The sequence below is a fragment of the Cryptomeria japonica genome, chromosome 2 (assembly GCF_030272615.1).
Source record: "Cryptomeria japonica chromosome 2, Sugi_1.0, whole genome shotgun sequence".
Classification (NCBI taxonomy): Eukaryota; Viridiplantae; Streptophyta; class Pinopsida; order Cupressales; family Cupressaceae; genus Cryptomeria; species Cryptomeria japonica.
In genome coordinates this window covers 534444961-534471340 of record NC_081406.1, presented here as the reverse complement: position 1 = coordinate 534471340, position 26380 = coordinate 534444961, and positions in this window count along the sequence as shown.

The following is a 26380-nucleotide window of genomic DNA, read 5'->3' as shown; positions in this document are numbered from 1 at the left end:
TATCTGGTCTACTATGCACTACATAATGCAACTTACCAATCATTGATCGGTATTCCTTCTCATCAACTAATGCGGAATCATCCTCTTTTGATAATTTGCAACCGGTCACCATCGGTGTACCAACCGGTTTGCTATCTTCCATGCCAAAGTTCTTCAACACCTCTTTGACATATTTGGACTGAGTGATAAAGACTCCATCTTTCATCTGCTCGATCTGCAGTCCAATGAAGAACTTAATCTCCCCTATGAGTGACATCTCAAACTCTTCCTTCATCTCATCAGCAAACTCATGACTCATCTTGTCATCTCCACCAAAGATAATGTCATCAACAAAAACTTCACAGATCAGGATCTGATCTCCTTCATATTTCAAGTATATATTGCTATCTTCACTTGTTCTCTCAAATCCAATCTTCATAAGATGGGAATGTAGACATTCATACCATGCTCTAGGTGCCTGCTTTAGACCATATAAGGCTTTATGTAGCCTGCACACCATATCATTGTCTTTAGATAGGTAAAACCCATCTGGTTGCTCTATATACACCTCCTCTTCAAGTACACCATTTAGGAATGCAAATTTTACATCCATTTGGTATACCTTGAATCCGTTAAAAGCTGCATATGCAAGAAGCATACGAACTCATTCCAATCTGGCTATAGGAGAAAAGGTTTCTCCATAGTCTTCTCCTTCTTCTTGAGCATATCCTTTGCACACCAATCTGGCTTTGTTCCTGATCACTGTGCCATCCTCATTCAGCTTGTTTCTAAACACCCATTTGGTGCCAATGACATTTTTATGTTCCGGTCTGGGTACCAAGGACCATGTACCATTTTTCTCTATCTGGTCAAGTTCCTCTTCCATTGCCTTGATCCAGTCTTCATTTTTATGAGCCTCTTTGAATGACTTAGGCTCAAACTCAGAGATCAAACATGAGTTTTCTCTAATCTTTCTTCTTGTAAGGATTCCTGCATCCTTATCTCCTATGATCTGCTTAGGATCATGATTCAGTTTGATATACTAAGGAATAGTCTTGATTGGTTCTTCTTGCTTTTCCTCTTCATCCTCATCTTCATCAGTATCAACATTCACCGGTTCAGGAACACTATTACTGGTACTTGGTTGACTGACAACCGGTTCCTAGAAGGTTGCAACCAGTTCATTTATAGCTTGCTCACTACCTGTTTCTTCTGATTTCTCAGAGGTTTCATCAACTCTCACATCGATACTTTCCATAATTCTTTGAGTCCTATTGTTGAAACACTTGAGAGCTTTACTCTTGGTGGAATATCCTAGGAATGTTCCCTCATCACATTTAGCTTCAAACTTTCCCTGATGTTCACTCCTCTTGATGTAACATTTGCTACCAAATACCCTAAAATAGCTAACCACGGGTGTCTTACCGATCCAATACTCATAAGGAGTTTTATCCTTACCTTTCTTGATGAGTACCCGGTTCATTGTGTAGACTGCAGTGCTTACCGCTTCTCTCCAAAAGGTGTGAGCTACTTTTCCTTGAATCAACATGGTTCTAGCTACTTCAACCACAATCTAATTATTCCTCTTTTCTAGGCCATTCTACTGTGGAGTCCGAGGGGCAGACAGTTGCCTCTTAATGCCAAATTCTTCACAATACTTGTTGAATTCACCGAAAGTGAATTCCCCTCCTTGATCAGTTCTGAGACACTTGATCCTTTTACCGCTTTCCTTCTCCACTAATACTCTAAAAGCTTTGAACTTTACAAAGGCTTCAAACTTATCTTTCAAGAATGTGACCCACATCATTCTTGAGCAGTCATCAGTGAGAATCATGAAGTACCTATCACCCTGCACACTTCTAGTTTTCATAGGACCACACAAATCAGTATGCACAAGATCAAGCAAGTTGTCAGCAATGAAAGATTTACCTTTAAAGGTTGAGGAAGACATTTTCCCCAATTGACACTCTCTGCACAAGGTATTATCCGGTTTGCTTAGCATCGCCAACCCTCTAACTGCCTTGATCTTACTAGCCTTCACAATGTTATCAAAGTTTACATGGCAGAGTCTCCTATGCCATATCCAGCCATAAGACATGTACTTATATTTGCATTCAGATGAAATAGGTTACCTTTGGTCTACGTGTCGGTGGCCACCAATTCACCATCTTTTCCTTTGATTGTGCAGATTCCATTCTTGAATTCCAGAGTGAGGCCACTGTCATTCTGCTAGGCAACACTCAGAAGGTTGTGTCTGAGACCATCAACCCAATACACATTGTCAGCACTACTCTTTCCATTCAGAGAGATGGACCCTTTTCCTTTAACCATACATGGTGCATCATTGTGAAAATGAAACACACCACCATCATACTCTTTCAAGGATAGAAACTTGCTCCGATCTCCAGTCATATGGTGTGAGCAACCACTGTCAATAATCCACTCATTGGAATTATCAAAGCGGGAGACAAGAGCCTTCTTGTCTGACACATCTTCCTTTACAACAACAAACACAATGTCTTCATTCTCTTCATCTTTTGATTCCTCATCTGTGACACCTTCATCAACTGCAACAAAATAGTTTCTCCGGTTTCCTCCTTTGAATTTCCTGAATCTTTCCGGTTTATCCTTGTTGTCAATATTAGGACAGTTCAAAGCAATATGTCCTATCCGGTTACATGAAAAACATTTCAAAGGGAGCTTACCTCTGTATTTACCGGTTCCTTTTGGAAATTTCCTGGCAAGAAGAGCTTCAAATTCCATCAGAAACTCCTCATCATCCATTACTCTACTCTGTCTTGGTTCACCACTAGTGCTTGCTTCTTTTCCTTTCCTGGATGGTACAGTAGAAGCTCTAAAAGCTGATTCAGTCTTTTGAACACTGCCATCAAAACTATTTAGCTCATAGGCTGTCAACTTTGCTATGATGGAGTCCAAGGATACCTTAGTCTTGTCTATTGATCTTAGCTCCTGAATAGCAGCAACCCTTATTGCATAGACCGGCAATAGGGATCTCAGGACTTTGCTTACCATGGTGGAATCTTCCATTTTACCACCTGCACTCTTGATATCTCCGATAATAGTTTTGATTCTAATACCATACTGTTGAATGGTTTCACCTTCAACCATTCGCATGTCTTCAAACTTTCCTCAAATGCTTTCTTCCTTAGCTTGTTTTACATGCTCATCACCTCCATAGATATTTTCAAGAGCATCCCATACCTCTTTGGGATTTACCTTATCTTGGACATCAATGAACTCAATATCTAATAAACTACTGATTAGGGCTTCCATGACTTGCCCATTCTCCTGTATCTCTCTCTTTTGATCATCAGTGAGAGTACTGGTAGGGGGAACATAGGGATTCTCAACATACCTCCAGTGTTGAGCACCCATGCTTCTGATGTATATCTTCATTCTATCTTTCCATATACTGAAATTTTCTTTGTTAAACTTTGGACCTTCCCTCTTCATCATTACAATAGGATTTTTCCCTCAAGGGGTTAAGCTTACAACACAGAGGACCTAGAGGATGCTCTGATACCAATTGATAACTTAATGATGAATGAATAGTACCAAACCGGTACTGAGAGAGGGGGGGTGAATCAGTACAGGCAAAAAATCAACCTTAAACCGGTTTGTCAACTAACACTTATGCACTGATAGACAAACAGCAGCACCATTCCTTCAATAGAGTTCAACCAGCAAAACCCAGTGTAACTAAGACGAGCAAAGATCGATTGACACTTATCTTCTCATATGATCTAACTTTTCATACCTATTTCACTCTAATGCATGAATAGGCAATCTACAATCAAAGATGTACATATTACAGCAAGATCAACATGCATCACTACTTAATCAGAAAACAATCATAACATCACACATGACACACATATTTTTCACGTAGAAACCCAACTGGGAAAAACCACGGTGGGGATGAATACCCACAAGCTTTTTTTTGAACTCTTTAGAATTCCACTCTGTTAGGAGGCTTGTCCGGTTAAAGACAAATACAATAGGTTCTGTTAGGAACCGATCCTATTAGGGATCACCCAGTTAAGGGATGGCTACAATACCCGGTTAAGGGTACCTTGTTAGAGGATTTCAAGAACTCAATAGCCAAAGGATATCAATGACTCAGTAGCTTCGAGTTACCCTGTTAGAGGATTTTCAACAAGCCGGTTAAGGCTACCCTGTTAGGGGATTTCACAACTGTTGAAGTAATTAAAGATCAACAGGTATATCAATGACCTGATAATAGCACTCAATGCCAATGCAGATCCGCTTAAGCTCCTCTTCACCTTCTGCACTTACACTCTCCAAATATGACTTCTCTCCTCTAGTCTGGCAAGAATCACGTATCTCTTCTCTTAGATACACACACACAACTTTTGCCAACAAACTTTGAAAGAATCACAACATTGACCTTATAGGACAATAGACAGGCTAGTAGCATAAACCCTAAACCCTAGACCTGTTAGGTTAAGGAATTTAAATGGTTCAATCCTGACCGTTGATCATACTATATTGAATGCAATAGTCTTGATCCAATCTCAAGACATTCTCCATCGTTCATTTTCCACCGATTTCATGGCGGCTGATAACCCATCACACGTTATCACCGTTTACAGACTTCGCACATTCCCGAGGTAGATAGGAACACTCTTCTTTATGCAAGATCCTTCACACGCACAAGGCTTACGTGGAAACACTATCTATTCTTCGTTATCATGCTAACTTCATCACATAAAGATCATCGATTGAGTCACACAGGCTTGAGATACTCCAACCAGAAATCCTGAAGTGGAAACTACCTACCAACCGGTAGTCATACAATGCTTCCATGTGCCAGTTCCCATGACTACATGTCGGTTCATGTTGACATGCCGGTTCACCTTGAACAAATATACCGCTTTACTTTGGCATATATACCGGTTCTCACATATGCTGGTTCTCTCTTCATATCACATATTGACATCAATGACAACATACAATATCATTATGTCCTCATACCGGTTCACATAATGCCAACAGTTTTTTAGTCATATATTGTTGTTTTTGTACTAGTGCACTATGTGTTGTGGGTGTGCACATAGGAATCACATTTTTTATGAAAGTGAATCCTTCTACTCTAGCTATGTTTTTATATATAAAAGTAGTAGTACTAGGGTATTGGCCCTTTAAGTAAAAACACCAGAGGCAACTAGTTAGGTCTTAATAGTAGTATCAAAGTATATTAAAAACAACTAATAATAGAGTAAAGTATTAAATAGAAACATTAAAAAAAAATTAAAAATAGAAAGAAGAAAGTAGGGGCTAGCCAAAGACTTGAGTCCGGTCTTTAATGAGGAACTTATAAAGTTAATTATGGATTTGGGATGGTGGATTTTAGGGCATAAGGGCCTAGAATGGATTCTGAAGATAACGGATTGTTAGATGGAGGATTTTAGGACTTATGACTGGAGGAAGCTTTTCGATTAGCGAGTTTGGATGCCAATGTGGATTTCTCTTTGAGATGCATTTCTTTGATGACTACTTTGGGAATCCACATGGTTTTTTATTTGTTCTTTTTGGGCTCTTGTGGCCTTTTGGATTTTTTCATCTACTTTTGGATCAAATTTTTATTTTCTTGAGCTTGTCTTTTTAATGGGACATGTTGATCCTTGAATTTTCGGGGACTCTTGTCTTTATGCATTTGATACTTTGCATCCAAATTGCTTCCAATGGAAATGGCATGGGTACATGAGGAGAAATAACTAGAGGTTTTATGGATGGTATGGTGGAAGGAGAGTGTGGGAAGGGATTCAAGGATGTGTGCCTTTGTTGATCATTCTTAGGGATCATTTGAGGTGGTGGAGTGGTGGATGGAGGGATGTAAGGACCCAATATGGATGGAAGGGATGAAGGTGTTAGCACCTAGAAAAAATGAAATAATTTCCCAAAGGATGTCATATAGGCTTGGAACCCCCATTATTATGCATTTTGGTCCCCATAGACCACAGTAGTATTGCTTAGATACCTTTAAAGTTGTCAAAATACAAGCAATTTGTCTAGCGAATAAGCCCAACATTTCATGTTAGTAAAGCACCTCAAAACAAGTAAATTGGCAAGACCCCCACTAAGTTATACCGATTAGACTACTACTCTTCGAACTGGAGTTATACGCATTTTTTGGAAGACACCATTGAGTTATACTGATAAGAGACCCATTTTTGAAAATAGGACTTGTATTGTCATCAAAGAGAGACATGTCGATAAACAGATAAATAAATTGTATCGGTGTAATAACCCTCGTCGGAGTAAGCAGGAAGCAGCCAACTCAATTTCATATATCATGTTGATACACATCCACGAGTGGAAGACTATTGGGAAGACTCTAGTTGATGATTTTGATATTGGCAGAAGTTATGAAGTTGGAGTGAGATTCCAAAAGTTAGCCAGACATTGAAATTCATCCTGATAGAACTACATGAAAGAGATATCGAGCTAACTCACCCCGATACGAATAATGAGATAAGCTAAGTAGATCAGTGAGACCAACACTATCGGGATGAAACCACAAAAGACAGACTAACTAAGCAGGTCACCCTGACAGAGGAAGAAGTTAAATACATCGGTAGGAGCTCCGTTTGTCACCCCAAAAAGGTAAAACAAAAGATTATCTTTGTCGGCTAGACTTGCTCAAATCAGAAAGAGACATTTAGAGTTAGCCTGACTTTAGGTGTCTCACCGATACGGGAAAGTAATGAATGACTCTATGTCTAACATAATGTTCATATCAACAAGATAATAGCCTTTGACCAGAGGTTTCTTTTGTGATTCTGACAGCAACTGCCCCAGTGATGATGTTTGATCATTGTAACTCTCAGCAATGACTATAAGGAAAGGAAATCCAAGAGATAAAAGGGATCGAAGAAGGTTTCCCAGATGAGAAAAGCATACCAAATTAAAAGGTCACCAAGTGAATCGGCGAGATTTCTAATTGTTAGACCGAATCAAATGTAGACAACCAAAAGATATCCCCCATCGACAACATATAACTCAAGTCTTGGTGATATGCAAGCAAATGGTGTTACACTGTAAAAATAAATTATCACATATGTCGGATGGTTTGATTTTCAAAATTAATTGAGAAATTAATCATCATAGATGACATTAATGTTGCACAATAAGAGTGCTCTATAAAAATTTATTACAAACATTTCAACCTAAAGCATACTAGCAGGGTATCACAAGCAGTCGAGGTAGGAAAACAAACTAGAATACTCAGGCAATAACAAGTAAGCAATTGTGGTTTCTTTTCGTAACTCTACAAAATTAATTTCAAATTGCATTCTATCATTTAGAAGAATGGATAGCCCTACCACATCCAAGGCAAATAAACAAAAGGGTGAAACTAGTAAAACATATGGCAAAAAACAAAAAACACAGAAAGAGAAACTTCCAAAACAATCAGAAGTAATTGAATTAGAAGAAGTGGTTGCAAAATAGAGATTGTGTCAAGACTTAATTGACCAACTCCTTGGTTCAAGGATAAAAGCCAAAAGATCAGTCCAATTAGACCCTAGTGCTAGTAAATTCAAAGACAAATGTTAGGATGTAGGGGATGTATGGACCAACATTTGGGGATATGAATTATTTCTCTTCCATTGCCATAGGAGAACCAGACATGAACCCATGTGTAACCCTTGGAGAATGAACCTAGGGAAGATAGTTGTTTCAAATGTATTTGTAAATGTGGACTTGGTCAATTTTTTGGCCAAATAATATAATCCAGATCTCAGAGCCATATGTGATTTGCAAGGAAAACCATTTGTGCACTCGTCTAAAGAAGCAATTAAGGAGGTCTTTGGGTTTGAGAATGTACGTGATTATCAGATTGTATATGAGGATTTAAGCAAGGATGTTGGAGGTTGGATACTACTTACAAGGGTTGGAGATTACCGATGTAAAAGCCTAAGGTGGATGGAAATGCCCCTAGAGGATGGTGATGGACCATCATTCAACGTAAATTTATTTGAGAATTATTTCAAATATACTTATCATTCTATTGGACAAGTGTTGGGAATTGAGGATCCTGAGTTTATGTCAATTGAACCTATGGTAGTTGTTGCAGATGTCCAAAGCCACAACCCTAAAAAAAATTATTATGCAGCCCTAGTTCACCGGCTAATTGACCTAGCCCTCATGGCAATCAAGAAGAACCCTTCCAAAATATATTTCAAGCATTATTCAATTCTCATGCATATGATCCTATACTATGGATATGAGAAGGGTATGTGGCTAGATGAACTGAAAATAAGGTAACTTGATCAAGAAGGTGGGCCTCTATCAATCCAATTGTGGACATCTATTTGGGACAACAAGTTTGCTAGGGAAAATTATGCATACTTTGAAGAATACTTTGTGAAAACAATTTTTAGAATGTTCAATCATCCATGTGACCATTATTCATCAGAGGTGATTCAGAGATTTTTTAGATCAAAGGATTATGGTGGCCCCGAGACTATGGAACATAATTGGGGAGATTGGTATTGCTCTTTAGATGCCACCATAATCAGATTTTATGGGTTTGAGGATACCCCTTTTATACTGCCTAAAATTGTTCCAGACAGAATTGCTTATCTTGAGATAGTGAGGCAAATAGATTTTTCTAATGTTATGCACTTAAGGTCTTATGAAAAGCAGTCTTTTATGCCAGCCACTTTGTGTTTTGGTGATTTCACTGTACTTGCTAAAGAAGGATATGACCAGATTCTGGGCAAACTGATGCACTATAACATGAACATAGCAACACCAAGAACAAGGTTTGATCTAGAAGGATTCATTGATCATGTTAAAAGAATCCAGAAGTTGAGTGGATATGATCATAAACCTTACCCTGACGAAGATGTAATAAGAAACCTAGGTGAAATTGATGCAATAAGGGCTATTGAAAGATATAACCTGGACATAGAGGCCAGAATGAAGGAGATGGAATACACACAAATGCTCTCTTCTACAAGTGAGGGCTCATCTGATGAATAAGCTACACCTCCTAAACCAAATAGAATTCCAATTGCCAGAATTGAGCCATATCAATCAGTGAGAAGGGAGTAGGAAGTTGGAGAGCTTACTGAGGAATATACTAGACAATTGGCATGTAATCTATTTATTTCTGATGATGAATTCATCAAGACTTTAGAATTTAAATCCTTTTTGTAAAAATTGAAAGGAAATGCCTTAAGAGAAATAGTTGACACAATCACAAACAACAATGAAGGTTGGCTACTAGGAAATTTAAAGATGGATGTTGATCATGAGATGGAAACCATGACTCCTGAGAAGGGGAGAAAACTTCTAGAAGATGCAGGTGCTTTAATCTTCCCTGGGTGGGATTTGAAATCTGCACTAGCATTTGATATTTTCCTTCACAACAGTGGTGCAAAACATAAATTGAGCCCTGCAGGTGTAACTCAAGCCTTTACTGGGTCTAGATATAATCCAAATGAAAATTCACTCTTGATTGGGGCATTTTATCCGCCAAACAAAAGGCAAGTGACTATTGACACTGAGAAGGCATTCGGGCATGTAATGACTTTCAAAGTGGGTGAGATAGACCCTGTGATCATAGCTAACCTGTGTATAAATATAGCCAAGTTGAATAAGGCTCAAATTCAATTAGTTATGAAAGAGAGGGATGCATACAAGAACAATAATAGCAAATTGATTAAGGAAATTTAGTCCTTGAGAGACATACACAATACTGTAGGACCAACACCCATGCTCACTCAAGGAGAAAGTTCCCAACCAAAGGATAAGTAAAGCAAACCAAAAATGGAGAACCAACAACTACAAGATCAACTAGCTAACATTAAATTTGATATAATATCAACATTCATCTAGAGGATATTTACTGCTATGATGATATGGATGGACAAATGTTGGACTACTTGTTCAAAGAACTGACTAGCCATCACAAAGCATGAAAGGTTAGAGGGTCGGTTGAAGCAAAAGATTGATGAAGTACAGAAAAGGAGCAGCTCTGATGCCACAGTGACAAAGGATATTTGATAGAGGACCATAGAAAACATGCAAAGGAAATGATTGAAGAATCTGAATAGTTAGTCTTTGACAAGGAAAAGGGGATACCACCTTTGCTAACTGAGGATGGAAAACTAAAAGAGAAGATCAGGTGGATCCAGGACTGCCAAAAGTGCCTACAAGATGCCTTGAAAGTAGCCAAGAGGGGAGATTCTAATGCAGTCAGCAACCATATGGAGGATATGATCATTGCAGAGAACATGGAAAGGAACATTGTGGAGGATTGTGACATTCATTTGAGCCAAAAATATGCTAATCATTTAATGAAAGTGTATATGTGCTTAATTAGATCCTTGGGTACTTAGTTGTCAAGTCAATTTCTATGTTAATTTAGATTCAAAAGACTCTTTGAAGGGGCATGACTCCTCACTTTATTATAAGTATGTAATGTACTCATTTGAAAAGACATCATCGTCAGTAGTTTTATATACACTCTGCAAACACCTTTTTCATTCCAGTAATATAATCAGTGTTTTATTTCAGTTGTGCTATGTAAGATCTTGTTTCTGGATACCATTTCTCTATGATTTTCATTTTCAGTGAATGAATGCTATCTTAAATTCTTTTATGAAAGAGTTACTTGTCATCATAATAATCTGATAAAATAAGATACATTTGTGACGACCTCATCCTTATGTTCTTGTTGGTTGGTCTCTTTAAAGAAAATTTAAATTCAATCAGACTCATTGTTGTGGTGAATAGTAGTTCAAATAGTATTAAGAATTGAATATGTTGGCAGATTCATCTAAAGGGTGGATTTAAAAATTGTCTCATAGGGTTATATGTGAAAGTCCAGAAAAGGGTGACTTTGTAGCCCAAAAGGAGAAAGCACTGGTCGTTTACTTGCAAAATTTTATTCAAAATACTCATATAATTTCATATTAAAATAGAAAATATAAGTAAATACAAGAGTAGGAAGTAGGAAGATTAAAAGTAAGGACAATAGAAGTTAGAAAGAATTTAAAATTAAGTGAAAAGATACAATCTTCTATAAAAAAGCATCAGATTGAAGAATCAGTTGGTGAATAGGTATAGCCGCCTAGGCCCTGCAAAGCCTAAAGTGTAGGGAGTGAGCAATCCCAAGGGTTCACTATGTTCGTTGGCCAAGTCAATTGGAAGGTTTGAGCATAGATTCTGATATACTCTTACTACTTTCCAATCTATTTATTTGAAAACCAAAAGAAGGGATTAGCTTTGGAACATAAGGACCCAAAATAGATGCAGATGAGGAAGGAATAGACTTTTGGATGTAAGGGCCCAAAATGGATGTGGAAAAGGGGGGATGGTGTGATTTTGATTGATGCAGAGGGATTTTGGATTTAGGAGGGATGGAAGGTATACCAACATCTTGAGCGTGAGCTTTTTAGCCAAGGAAATATGACCTTTCATTTTCTTCGACTTGAAGGGGTTCCAATATGCTTTGTTCATGGAGGCCTACCCTTTGCCTTGATAATTCATTTTTTCACAAATTTGTTTTCCAATAGGATACCTATTATTTTGGAAACAAGATGTGAGTCCATTTTGAAGGGAATGCGAGGTGGAAGGAGTTGTAAGCCCTTGGAGGAAACCATAGTGGATAAAGGTGGAAGAGCCAAGTTGATAGGTATGGGATTCATGAATAGTTTAGATAAGGATGATGGTATCTTGTGTAGGTTTGGAATTATGTGGGGGATTAGGATCATGTGGTGGATTAGGAGGAATATTAGGATAGTAAGATGGATTGGTATCATGATATGGAGATGAGGGTATGCTTTGATCTTGAATTGGGATGGGATCATTTGGTGGAGTGGGAAGGATTATTAGACCTTGAGATGTGTTGGTGTAAATAAATATCATCATGGATATTATTACATTTTACTTAAGTTAACTTAGGATAATGCATCTCTTCGTAGTTTGGATATGAGACACTTAGGGAAGTGTGCACATAGGGATATAGCTTGTAGGAGAAATTCCACCTTTTGTGATCTTATTTTGCTGTTACACTCCACATTTGGTGGGTCATCCACCTCTTGTAGAATATTATATTATTTCTCCTACCTACCCCTAGTATTTCTTACCTACCCTTGTTTCTCATTGAGCCACATGTCATGATTGTGTTCTCGTATATCCATATGGCCTTGCCTATATATGCAGGCCCATATTCATTGTATTGGTTAATCCAGTTGATCATTTTGTATATTGATAAGATTATAGTTTGTTCTTGTCATTCTTTTGTCTCTCTTTTATACTTTTCATTGTGCCCTTGATCTTGGAAAAATATCACATGGTATCAGAGCTATTGGGGCTTCATTGATTGGTTTTGGGAGACATCTTGGAAGGCTTCTATTTTTCGTATCTGAGGTACTGTCCATTTTGGAGGCATCCTAGAGCGTTTTCGACCTCACCATTGCATTCAGGAAGTCATTTCCATAAAAATTGAGTATAAACTTGACCTATTTTGGTGAAAGACGAATTTGGGATGGTACGATATGGATTTTTGGATTTTTTTTTTTTTAAATTGAATTTTTTGGGGGGGTTCATACCTTCTGCCCAGTCAGCACCCAATCAACCTGGTACAGGGGTGTGACGGCCATTTTGACTGTCAGACAACCGTCAAATTTAGCATAGTGTTTTGCTAACATCAGCATTTTTTGAAAATTTTAGACCCCTCTCTGTTGAGCAGTTTGGATTTTTGGATCAACGTTGGAGGCTCATAACTTGCTCAATTTTGCTCCTTTTTGGGTGCAATTTTTTTTGTTTGGGCTAATTTTTTGTGCTCTTCATAGTGGTGTGGTTATTTTCTGATTTTGGTGAATAGGTTTTTCATAATTTTCGGATTCTCTCAGTTGTACCTGTCCAATCCTCAATTTTTCAACTTCAAAGGCTTCGTTTAAGCTAATACGACCTCCTTTTCAAGTGTCATTTTTTTTGAAAGTGTATACTTTTTCGTCTACTTTCATAATCTATGATCAGTTTTCAAAGATTTTTAGTGGATATTGTACTTTCAGATATTGGTCTTTTTTGGCCTACTTGGTACTTGTAATTTGCTTGGATCTTAGTTTAGATATCTTGCATTATTATTTTGAGTCTGCTTTTTCCTTATTGAGGTAGTTGTAAAGCTAAAATCAGAAGTCCACTTTACCATTTTTTGCAAGTGGCCCATTGTACAGGCACTAAGTATAAAGTGACAAATCGTCATTTTTGGGGGGGGTTCTTTGATTGAGTGAATTTGGGGGGGTGTCTTGTGTGATTGTGCCTCTCTTTCCTTGTGCTCTTTCATTTTTTTGCAATGAGTCCTCATAAATTTCCACCTTTAACTCCACATAATTATGCATCATGGAAAATTAAAGTATGGAGCAAATTAATGGAAAAAGGTCTCACACATTACATAAATGGAACAATAGCAGCAGCACCTAATCCTAAGGCTAATCCTAATGCTACGTTAGAATGGCTCACTAAGAATTTCATGGCTCTTGAAACTTTGCGTAAGTATGTATCAGATGACTTCATTTTTCACATTGAGAAGTGTAGTACAATCAAAGAGGCTTGGGATATGTTTCAGAAATTGTATGGTCAAGTTGATGAAATCAGAGATTACAAGATTGACAATGAGCTCACCAACTTGGATCCCAAGAGTTCTGATACAATCCAATATTATGTCACCAAAGCAAATGAGCTAAGAGCAAAGCTTGAGGATTGTAGAATAGATAAAAAAGATGCTCAGTTGATATTCAACTTGTTGGACAAGCTTGCACCAAAATATACAACATTTGTTTTAAGCTTCCAAACTCATAGTTTGACAGTGGGGAGTTCCTATATTATGCCTTCATTTGATGCTTTCACATAAATGTTGATATTGGAATAATCTAAGTTGTTGAACATGGGGCTTCTCAATTCTTTAAAGTCCAAGGCTTTGGTGGCTAATCAAGGGAGTCAAGGGAGTCAAGGAAAAGATTCCAAGAAGAAGAAGAACCAATCTAAGTCAAAGCCACAACAAGAAAAAGGGCAATCATCCTCTCCATCACAAGGCAATTTTTCATCCTCTTCCAAGAAGGAGACTCCATCTAAGGATAAACCAACTTGTTCTTATTGCAAGAAGTATGGTCATGATGAGCATCGATGCCACACCAAACAAGTTGATGAGTTGACAAATCTTATTAAGAAAAACAACATCACCTTGCCATCTACCTACACAAAGAAGGATTCAACTCCTTCCTCTTCCTCACAGTCTAAGGGAAAAGAGCAAGCATTTGTGGCTACAACAGGTTCTTCACAATAGTGGATACTTGACACAGGTGCCTCTTATCACATGGGTTCTACAAAGGAGCAATTTTCTTCATTGGAGCCATCAAAGGTACCTCACATTTACATAGGTGATGATACACAAGTTGAGGTTGAAGGGAAAGGTTCAGTTGACATGGATGATGGAACATTTGAGAATATTCTTTATGTTCCTAACTTGTCTACCAACCTTCTCTCTATCTACCAAATCACTCACTATGGGAATGGGAAAAAAGTTGAGTTTACACCAGATTTAGTTGTGGTAAAGGATCTTGATGATGATGCCTTGGTAGCAGTGGGACAATTCAATGACAACTCAAGGCTTTATTCATTCTCCCACTTTGTGCCAAGTTCTCCTTCTAGGGCCTTCCTTACTCATTCAAATTCACAAAGTAAGCTATAGCATGAGCGGTTTGGTCACCTCAATTACCACTATCTTCAGTAGCTCAGCACTAAAGACATGGTCACAGATCTGCCTCGAATCATTTTTTCAGAGGGTGTATGTTTAGGTTGTTCCATGGGCAAGCATCCCGAGGAGAAGTTTGATAAAGGGAAAGCTTGGAGAGCTTTGGAAGTTCTTCAACTTGTTCACAACAATGTAGCAAGTCTATTTCCAACACCTTCATTTAGTAAGGCCCGCTATGTCCTCACCTTCATTGATGACTACTCCCGCTTCACTTGGGTCTACTTTCTTATTCATAAGAGTGAAGTATTTGTTAGATTTCAAGAATTCAAGACTCGTGTGGAGAAGCAATCCGGGAAAGTGGTCAATATTCTTCGTACAGATAATCGAAGGGAATATGTGAACAAAAGACTTGAGGATTTTTGTACATTTGAGGGGATTGATCTTCAGCATTATGTTGCATATACTCCACAGCAGAACGGAGTTGCAGAATGCAAGAATAGAACTCTCAAATAAATGGCTAGTTGTATTATACATGCATGTTCTCTTGATCCCGCATTTTGGGCAGAGGCTATCAGTTGTGCCACACACATCCAGAATCAGGTTCCTCACAAAGCTTTGCAAGGTATTACTCCTTTTGAGGCTTGGGCTGGTAGGAAACCGATTGTGAGACATTTCAGAGTCTTTGGGTATCCAGCATGGGCTTGCATACCTAACAGAAACACAAGGCATTGGAACCACAAAGTAGGCCTTGTATTTTTGTTGGATATCTTGAGGGTGCTAAGGCATATAGATTGATGGATCCTAAGACACATGAGGTGTTTATTGAGAGGAGTGTTCATTTTGAGGAAAGCTCTCCTATCTTAGCCTCTCTACCTCCTCCACCTTCCTCCATTGTGGATAGTGATGCTTGTGATTCACATGATGAGACTCCTTCAACTCCGACTCGTAGGGTTACAACTCCGCTAGGTCCACTTGCAGTTGAGGAGACTAGTTCTCCACCTCCACCTAGACCTTGTTGGGCTTTACAGACACTTGAGTCAGTGGGTTCTCTTATTGGAGATCCTTCAGATACACAAAGGACTCGATCACAGCATAAGGATCTTCCACATGCATTTATTGCTACCGCTTCCGATCCACGGACATTTTGGGAAGCATTAGGGGTTCCTGAGTGGGACCACGCTATGGAGGAAGAGTATAGTTCCTTGATGAGGAACACCACATGGGAGTTGGTCCCTCTCCCTAAGGGGAGAAAGATGGTTCAATGTAAGTGGATCTATCGGACCAAGTTTGTAGCGAATGGTAGTTTGGATAAGTATAAGGCTCGGCTTGTTGTGAAAGGTTTCTCTTAGGTTCTAGGTGTTGACTATACTGAGATCTTTGCGCCTGTAGCCAAGATGAACTCCATTCACTTGACACTTTCTATTTCCGCAACTCATGGTTGGGTTGTACATCAAATGGATGTGAAGAGTTCTTTTCTTCATGGGGATCTTGATGAGAATATTTATATGGAGCAGCCATAGGGTTTCATCATGGATTCTTCCTTGGTTTGCAGACTAAGGAAATCTCTCTGTGGCCTTAAGCAGGCCCCCAGGGCTTGGTACGCCAAGATGTATTCCTTTCTTCTCTTAGCAGGTTTCAAAGGTGTCATTCTGATCCGAATGTCTACATTTTGCAATAGGATGACTCACACTTGATACTTGTGCTCTATGTTGATGATTTGATCATTACAGGGAGCACCGCATCCATCATTAGTAGGGTCAAATCTTCTTTGCATGACAGATTTGCTATGACTGACTTGGATCTTTTGTACTACTTTCTTGGGATAGAGATTTCACAGTCACCTTCTAGGATTACACTATCGCAGCCCAAGTATGATCTTGATCTACTTGCATGCTTTCATGTGGCTGATTGTAAGCCTGCATCGACTCCCTTTCTTTCAAGCTTGAGGCTCAGTGCTCTTCTCCACCAGTTGATGCCACATTGTATCGTCATCTTGTTGGTAGTCTCATCTACTTGACTCACACACGCCCTGATATTTCATTTGCAGTTGGCATGGTTTCTCGCTTCATGCAGGAACCACATGAGCTTCATTGGAAAGCTGCCAAATGCATCCTTCATTACATATAGGGTACACATCATTATGGGATTCACTATGCTGCAGGCACAAGACTTTGGTTGGTTGGTTACACAAGCTCTGATTGGGCTGACGATCTTGATGATCGTAAGTCTACTTTAGGTTATAGCTTCCACCTTGGTTCGGGCCCCATTTGTTGGCAGAGAAAGAAGCAACATGCCATTGCTCTCTCTTCGATTGAGGTAGAGTATCAAGGAGTTGTTAACGCAGTGACTAAGACCATTTGGCTTCAGCAGATTCTCATAGAGTTTGGGTTCACCATTCCATGACCGACAATTCTACATTATGACAATCAGAGTGCTATTGCAATCTTGAAGAACCCGGTCTAACATCAATGCACCAAACACATCAAGATCCATATGCACTATATCTGAGAGCTTATTCAAGAGCAGCTCATTAATTTGCAATATTGTCCTACAGCGGAGCATGTTGCATACATATTCACCAAACCTTTCACCGGGAGTAAGTTCCTACAATTGCGAGCTCTCTTGGGGGTGCAGGATGTCTCATTAGGGGTGGTCAGTTGACTTCTCCTTCCTCTCTTATGGGGCGAACTTTTTCCTCTTTGAGGTTTTGTCCTTCTTCTTTGAGAGTCTTTTGTACATTCATCTCTCTTTTGGGGGGGATTTTTTTCCTACTGGATTTTCTCCTTTTCTCTGTTTGTGAGAGATTGCTTTGCATAGTTTTTCTTGCATTTGCATATTGTACATGGGTACCTATCATGGCCTAGTAGTCAGGACCCATCTTGCATTGTTGACTTGAGTCTTCATTCCCCTAAGTTGCACTTAAGGGGGGGTGTTGGTGTTAATAAATATTCATCATGGATATTATTACACTTTACTTAAGTAAACTTAGGACAATGAATCTATTCATAGTTTGGATATGAGACACTTAGGGAAGTGTGCACATAGGGATATAGCTTGTAGGAGAAATTCCACCTTTTGTGGTCTTATTTTTCTATTACAGTCCACATTCGGTGGGTCATCCACCTCTTGTGGAATATTATATTATTTCTCCTACCTACCCCTAGTATTTCTTATCTACCCTTGTTTCTCATTGAGCCAAATGTCATGATTGTGTGCTCGTATATCCATTTGGCCTTGCCTATACATGCAGGCCCATATTCATTGTAATGGTTGATCCAGTTGATCATTTTGTATATTGATGAGAATAGAGTTTGTTCTTGTCATTATTTTGTCTCTCTTTTATACTTTTCATTGTGCCCTTGATCTTGGCAAAATCTCACAAGATGGAAGGTGAGTGTGAAATGGGATGGAGGAGATACTTTCATTTTGTAATACTATGGGATTATGAGATGGAGTGATTTGATCTTGACATGGAGGAGAATCATTTTATTGGATAGAAGGGATGTTTTTTATTTTAATGAGGAATGAGAGTCGGAAGGGGATTAGGAGGGATAAGAGGATTTTGAGATGGAAGGGGATCATGGGATGGAGCAGAGGGTAGACTTGAATGTTGAGATGGAATGGTATCATCAGATGGAGGGATGTTTTGATCTTGATATGGAGAGGAATCTATCCTAACATGCTTTGGAACAAGTTATTGACATGTTTGAGGTTTTGGGAATGGTGTGATAGAGGAAGATATGAAATATTTAACCTAGGTGGGTGAAGCAATGATAAATTCATGAAGCTTACAGGATTGAGGTTATTCTTGGTTTGGTGGATGTATGATTGAAGGAGATTGGACAACTTTGTTTTGGGGTGGGGATTTTTTCTCCTTTGCTTGTAAGGTTTGGATTATGATGAATAATGATGAACAAAAAATACCCTAATCAGTACTGAGAGGGGGGGGGTGAATCAATACTGACAAAAACTTTCTCAACAACTTATCAAGTTAAAACAATACCAACCGGTTGTCTTCATCACTGAACTTAACCATGGCAATACCGGTTAAACACAGTAAGACTTCAGACAACATAAACTGATAAGTCTGATACTTCAAATACATTCAATACTTGATAACAACTTCACCCATAAACATATGCATGTGGTATACCAGTAATACCATAACCTATTAGCTCTGCATGCATAATCACTCAAACACAGAATACTTAATCATTACATAAAAAATGCACAACTCAGGACACGCAGATTTTTCACGTGGAAACCCAAATGGGGAAAACCACAGTGGGGATTAATACCCACAAGCTTGTTTTGAACTCTTTTGAAGCTCACTCTGTTAGGAGCCTAGTCCAGTTAAAGAATTTATAATAAAGTTTTGTTAGGAACCGATCTTGTTAAAGATCACCCGGTTAAGGGATGGCTATATACCCTGTTAAAGGTTGAAACCCTGTTAAAGGTTACCTCGCTAGAGGATTTGAAGAACTCAATGATCTTGAGTCACCCAGTTAAAGGATTTACAATAAGCCTGTTAAAGCTACTCGGTAAAGGGATTTTCCAACTATTGAAATGGTTTGAAGACAACAGGTAAAACTCTTATCTGATAATAACACTACATGCCAAGGCAGATCCTTTTCATTTCCTCTCTTCTGCAATCACACTTTGCAGTTTTCCTCATACTAGTCTGGCAAGTATCTCATCACTCGGATACACACACAACATTTGCCAACAACAAACAATAAAAAACATCATCGACCTTATAGAAAACAATTAGTTCGGTAGCATAAACCCTAAACCCTAAGCATTTAGGTTTACAATACAAGCGGTCCAATCCTGACCGTCCAAACACTTTGCATAGAGCAATACAATCTTAAACAGATCACAAGACAATCTGCATCATTCATTCTTCACCGCATATGGGAATCAGTAACCCATCACGCTCTCTTCTCATACCACTAAGAAGAATTATCATTCCCGAGGTAGACATTTAATGCAATCAATCTTCACATGCAAGATCCTCAAGGAAATCCTTCATGCACACAAAACTAATGTGGCACCTCAATCTCATTCACATCTCTTAGCTAACTCATCACAAAATGTCTTCGGTTGCATCACACAAGCTGGATTACCAAATCGGAAACCCTAGAGTTGAGACTACCAACCGGTAGTCACACATAGTGAAACCCTAACACAGGTTCACTACATATCTTCATACCTGTTCACCTTCACTTATTGACATCAATGACAACATACATTGTCATTATATCATCATGTCAGTTCATCATATGCCAACCATATCCAATAGATTGTTTGTTGGAAATTTTTTTGGAGGAATGGGGATATTGTTGATTTTGAAGGTTTGGGATTATTAGGAGGTTTAGCATTAGATAGAAGATTGGGATTATGGATTGGGGGATTAGGTGGAAGAGTAGGATTATGAAGGGGATTTGGATTAAATGGATGATTAGGATGAGATGGAAGATTAGGATTGTGGCTTGGAGGATTAAGTAGATGGGTAGTTATATGATTAACTTGGTAAGTAGCCTGGGGTGGGTATGATGGAGAGGGTGATACTTGAATTTCCATAAGCATTTTCTCATACCAAGCTCTATTTTTTGGATTTTGGATTTGGTTTGGAGAAGGTCTTTGATGAGGATTGAGATTAAGAAATTTTTCTCTATGGTCAACCATATTTTGCTTTTAGGCTTGCGTCAAGACTATGCAAGGGTGACTTAAGGATTGTGAGAGGGGAAGTATGGTTGGAGATGAAAATTATAGATGAATAGAAATGAGATGTGGAGTTAGGACTTAGTGCTTTGATTGGAAAAAAATTGAACCTTAGGGTAGGATTGGATGTTGGATGTTGAATTGAACCTTGATCCTTTGATCAAGATTAGGTTAGATTGGATTGAACCTTGGTCCTTTTATCAGGGTTAGGTTGGATTGGATTGGATGACACTTTGGTCCTTTGATTAGGATTAGGATGGATTGGATTGGTGACACCTTGGTCCTTTGATCAAGATTAGGTTGGATTGGATTGGATTACAATCTTCTCTTACTTGGGACATACAATGTTTCCAAGTAAGATTAGATAAGGTGTAGGGATCAATGATTTGGCTATAAAGCAAGGTAAAAACCTAGCTAGGTTGAATCTAAATTATTTGATTAAGATTGGATTTGGATTAGGTCTTTGCTAACTTGAGACAAACTTATGTTCCTAAGCAAGGTTGGATGCAAATAAGGGTTTTGGTCAACCCCAAATGATTAGAGCTAAATAGGAAGAATAATTAAGATAAATAGTTTCTTAAGAACTATGCTAATTAGGGATTTCAAAGGATAAAACATCTAGACTAACTTATGAAAAGTTTCAATCTTGATTTAGGGATGATGATGATTGGATGCGATTTGATAGGTTTTGATCATAAGGTCAATTTTGGATGATTGCACTAAGTCCACATGAAGCATGGAAGGTTAAATTTTGAAGAATATGGTTGGACAATTGAGTTGTTAGAAAAAGATGGTGGGTGAAAGGTTATGGATAGGTGATCAGTGAATTAGTTTATGACAACAAAGGTGTGTGTTTCAGTCAACTCTGGAAAAAAATTTCTTAGCAAGAGATATCAGACAATAAAACACGTTGGACAAGTTTCAACGCTTTGAGTAAGGGAAAGATAAAGGGGGGCCTAGATTAGCCCAGATTTGAACATAACAGGTTTCAACAATTGCAGACACTTGAAGACATACAACTTAGGCCGGAAAGATGATTCTACTTGTTGATCCCCACCTGGATTTCTCCTATATACCCAAACAAAGCAAATACATAGAAATCTGATATAAGCGTTGGCTCCCCTCCATGACACTCACTTCTTGGGAATACTAGAATCTCATACACCGAAGATCCAAATATCTTATGAACTAGGGGACATCTATCTCTACTTTGAATGATACGTGTGGGGCCGCTTTGGAGGTCTAACGTCTTGCACCAACAAGCAAATGGGATTTTGGCAACTAGAACAAAGTGTTTAGTAATTTTTTGATGGATTCTAGTCCAATGATGGATTCTTAAAGCAAGACACTTAAGGATTTAATTAAGCTTATCAGTGCAGAGTAGGCCTCCACATATGACGAATTCACTCAACACTCCAACCACTTGACCAACATATTTATATGGCGGCTCGAAAAACACCGCACGAGATCCCACCAGGAGAGATGATATCCCTAATGTACCTCTATTTTGAAATAGTCCCTTGAGGTGATGAGGCCCCGAAGAGGTGATTTTCTACTCAAAAATAAAAAGCAAGTATTGTTAATCACCTTTCTCCTTCACCCAAGGTCTGTAAAGGCGAGGGGAGAGGATACTTGGTGTAAGGATCGGTCCACCCTACGGATGTGCAAGCCTACCAAACATAGAAAACACTTGTTTCTTTTAATCCCTCATCGCAAAATGTGAGTTCATTTTAGAAACCTGAAAATGACTGTGATTTATTTATTTTAAACCAAGATTGCAAAATGTGTTTGTTCTTTTTAAACCAAATTGTAGCAAAATGACAATATGAATTTTTGTTTTAACCCAAGATTACAAAGTTGATTGTTCATTTTAGACCAAGATAGAAATGTGCGATTGTTCATTTTAGACCAAGATAACAATGTGCGATTGTTCATTTTAGACCAAGATAGCAATGTGTGATTGTTCGTTTTAGACCAAGATAGAAATGTGTGTGATGTCATGGAAATGGGGACAAGGCAACAACAAAGTTCAATGTTAATAAGTTAGTTTCAACCATAAAACCAAAACAAAGAACTAAAAACCATTCCAAACATATCAAAAGAGATTTCAAAAAAGCATGAAAGAAGTTTAACAAAACAAAAGGAGAAGAGCCTCCCTAAGATGCTTCCATAATGCCTTTTGATAGTTCTTGTGTGTGTGAAAAAAGGGTCTATAGCTGCAAGAACAACACTTCAATTAAGTCATTATATGCATGGTTAGTAAATAATAATCAATCAATAATAAACCATAACAAAGCAACTAATTGCCTTCTAAAAGATGCAAGTATAAGATTGCTCTCATATTTTTATAAGCAATACTAGTGACTAGACTACACCAAGACGAAGGATTTAATCTATATGATATTAACTATATGGATGCAAAATGGATGAATAATTTCAAGCAATAATGAATTCAAGCAATATGGATTGAAGCAATGATGGATGCAAATAATCTAAAAAGCACAATGATCTTCAATGACTCCAGAGCGAAATTAGCGTGATAATAATCTCCAAGCGTGTTCTCAAAAATCTCTGGGGTGAATTGGAATGAGAGCTGAAGACTGAATTTATAGAGAATCCTCAAGAGAAAAGCTAAAAAAAAGCTCAATTTAGGATTAATTGAAAATAAATGAGAAATCAGGTTTAGTTAACCTTGAGATAGATTCCAATTATAGTTTAATTGAAATGCATTCAAATTAGAAGTCCAAGTTGCATTGAAAATAATAATAAATTAATTCCATGCATTTGTGATAGAAATAGATAATTCTTTTATTAAAAGAGTCTTTTCAATGCAACTGAACTTCTTTTTCTGAAAAGCTTTGAGTTTCAATTTTAGAGAATAATCAATAATTCAATTAAATTGCTTTTCTAATTTCAAGTTCTAAATTTAGAAAAAGAAATAATATCTCAAGTTTGATTTCTCTCTCAATTCAATTCTTTTATTTTAATTTCAATTCAACTCTTATTTTGTAATTAATTCCTCTTTTATAATAAATTAATTCATTTTGCATGATTAAATGACAATTTTATTAATTAATTAAATATGCAAGGATATTTAATAAATTAAATAAGATAATTGATCAAAATGATATTCTTGGAAATGATTCAATTAATTAAATAAATATTTAATTAATATTCAGTAATTGATTTACCATGTGATTTTTGATGATTGAAGAATTTATAATGTGCTCAAGATTGATTTAATTGCCTTTGGTTAGGACCTTGGTGATGTTGTCGAGATTAGGGGCCCATGGTTTAGATGACCATTTTTAGGGTATTACATTTGCCCCTCTTTGAATTAATGTGCGAGCAATGCGTTAGTTCAAAGAATGTGTGATGTCTAGGAGATGCTAGTTCTGAACTTGAATGATCACGAACTAGATGAAGAGCAAGGTGTTTAGCTTGATTCGAAGCGACAAAGCTGAATGAAGTCTGATTAAAGTGATACCAATCCCGAACTTGATTGAACTTAGGAATGATAGAAAACAAAAGATATCGAACTTGAACTTGATTGATCTAGACACGGTGAGTGATGATAAAAATTGATCTTGAACTTGATTTATCAAGACACGATGAAGATAAACTGTCAAGCTTGATCAAGAAATGAATACTGAACACCTGCTTAGATTTAGTGTATGATCAAAGATACTCTTTAAACTTTTGATTAAGTTTAAATGAATAATCAGCTTGATGTAAAGCGATGAAACTGATTAACGCTAAGAGATTGATTCAGATGAAAGACAAATATCAACTTGATTTGAAGCGATGAAACTGATATGCCCCTAGCGATTGATTCAATTCAGATGATCGAGAGATCTCAACTTGATGTGAAGCGATGAAACTGAGATGCCCCTTAGCAAATAAGAATCGATTGATTTTCTTTAGAAGATTTTTCTCGACTTTTGATGAAGATTTGAAAAAAATATTTCTCGACTTGTGAAGGTGTGAAGTCATAAGGTCATGAGTATGCCCCCTCGGGAGAGAAATTGAAAAATAGTGAGGGATTGATGATTATAGGCAATTGTGTGGCGAAAATAAGTTATTTGAGCACAAATTGATTCTGAGGAATATTTGAAGAATTGGCATTGATTGATGAATTAAGCGCAGAGTTGATCATAAAGTTGATGTGTAGAAATGAAATTGAATTAAGCGTTGAAATTGAGCACAATTGGAAGAAAAAATGAGCATTTGATGAAAAGAGCGCTAAGTGATCTAAATTGTGAAATTGACTAGCAAAATGATTGCGAATTTCAATTTCGATCTGGGCGAATTAGCTAAGGGTACAATTTTCGTGTCCACCGAAGCAAGTTGAAAAATTAGGGTTTTTCGCTATATATGGGATGAAAGTGTCATTTTCAAATCATTTTAACCCACCAAGTTTGAAATTCAAAAAGCCTTCTGCAAAAAAAATGGTGGTCCCTACTTGTATGGATCGATTTGAGCACTAGAGACGTCATAATCACCCTCGAAACTATGAGCCAGCGGTAAGTGATCGATCTTAAGCCTCTTTATGTTTTCAATTTTGAATTTTTTTGCTCATTTTTCAAGTTTTTCGCATGTTTGGGGTCGGGTTTCACATTTTATCGTGCGAGGAAGGATTTTGTCTCGTACGAGTAACTGTTAAAATTTATTTTGTCATTTAAGGTCATTAGTACTGTTATTTGGGCCCTACCCTTGAATCGTACAACAGGTCTGTAAAAAGACCATTTTGTTGTGCGGGGTCTAATAAATTGTCATTTTGGGTTGTTTTATCATACGAAAGCTATTTCGTACTCGTACAAGATTTTGCCCCTCTGTGTTTTGTCGTTCGGGAGACAGTGAGAATTTTTGAAGGTCTAAACGTGAAAATTTGATTTTGCATTTGACTTAGTTGGATTTGCGTGATGTTTTACTTCTCTTGTAGGCTCATTTGGAATGTTTTTTGATGCTTCGTTGTTGGATTTTTGCAGGTGAGATTACCTCCTGTGCTCTTTAGATGTGTTTATCCTCCTACTATGGTATTGGTTCGACATTTATCTGAGGTTGAGCAAGCTCATATTGATGTATGTGGTTTGACTCATCTTCTTGGTTTGCCAGATATCCGTGTGAATCACGGTATGCTCACGGCATTGGTAGAGTGTTTCCATTCATAGCATAACACCTTTCATCTGCCAGTGGGGGAGTTGACTATCACTCCCAAGGATGTATATAGGATCCTCTATATCCCTTTTTCTAGGGATAAGGTGGATTAGGATTCAAGGCACCTTCCAGGATTATAGGCAATGAGGTATGTCTTCAGTGATCCTAACATTTTGACCCGTTCCATTAGTTGGGACATATTGATGAGCAGATACAGTGAGGAGTTTCCTCGGGCATGTGTTCTAGCAGGATTTATAGGCTATTTTCTGATGCCAGATAGAGGACAGCAGGGTTTCCAGTGTGGTTGGGGCAAGATGTTGATGAGATTGATGGAGACTCCTCAGAGGCTTGGCTGGGGTTCTTGCTTTCTGGCTCACATGTATCACGAGATGCATGAGATCGTATATAGAGATGGTTGGAGCATGGCCACAGGTGTATATATTTTACAGGTTTGGGCTTGGGAGTATCTTCCCATTTGTCAGCCTATTGTAGATGATAGTAGAGAGTTCGGGCAGCCGATTATATATAGGTATGTCGGTTATATTACACAGCCCCATCTGGGAAAGATAGATTTTTGGCGGTGACAGTTAGATGACTTGATAGCCATAGTGTGGAGACTGTATAGAGGTTTGGAGCCTTGGGATGACTGGCAGCTAGTTCGCAGGGACCTTTTTGTCACACACCCACTTATTGGGAGATCACAGACTATTGTGGAGCAGTTCATCATTTCTTGAGTGATGAGGCAGTATGGTCGGCCTCAGGGGATCT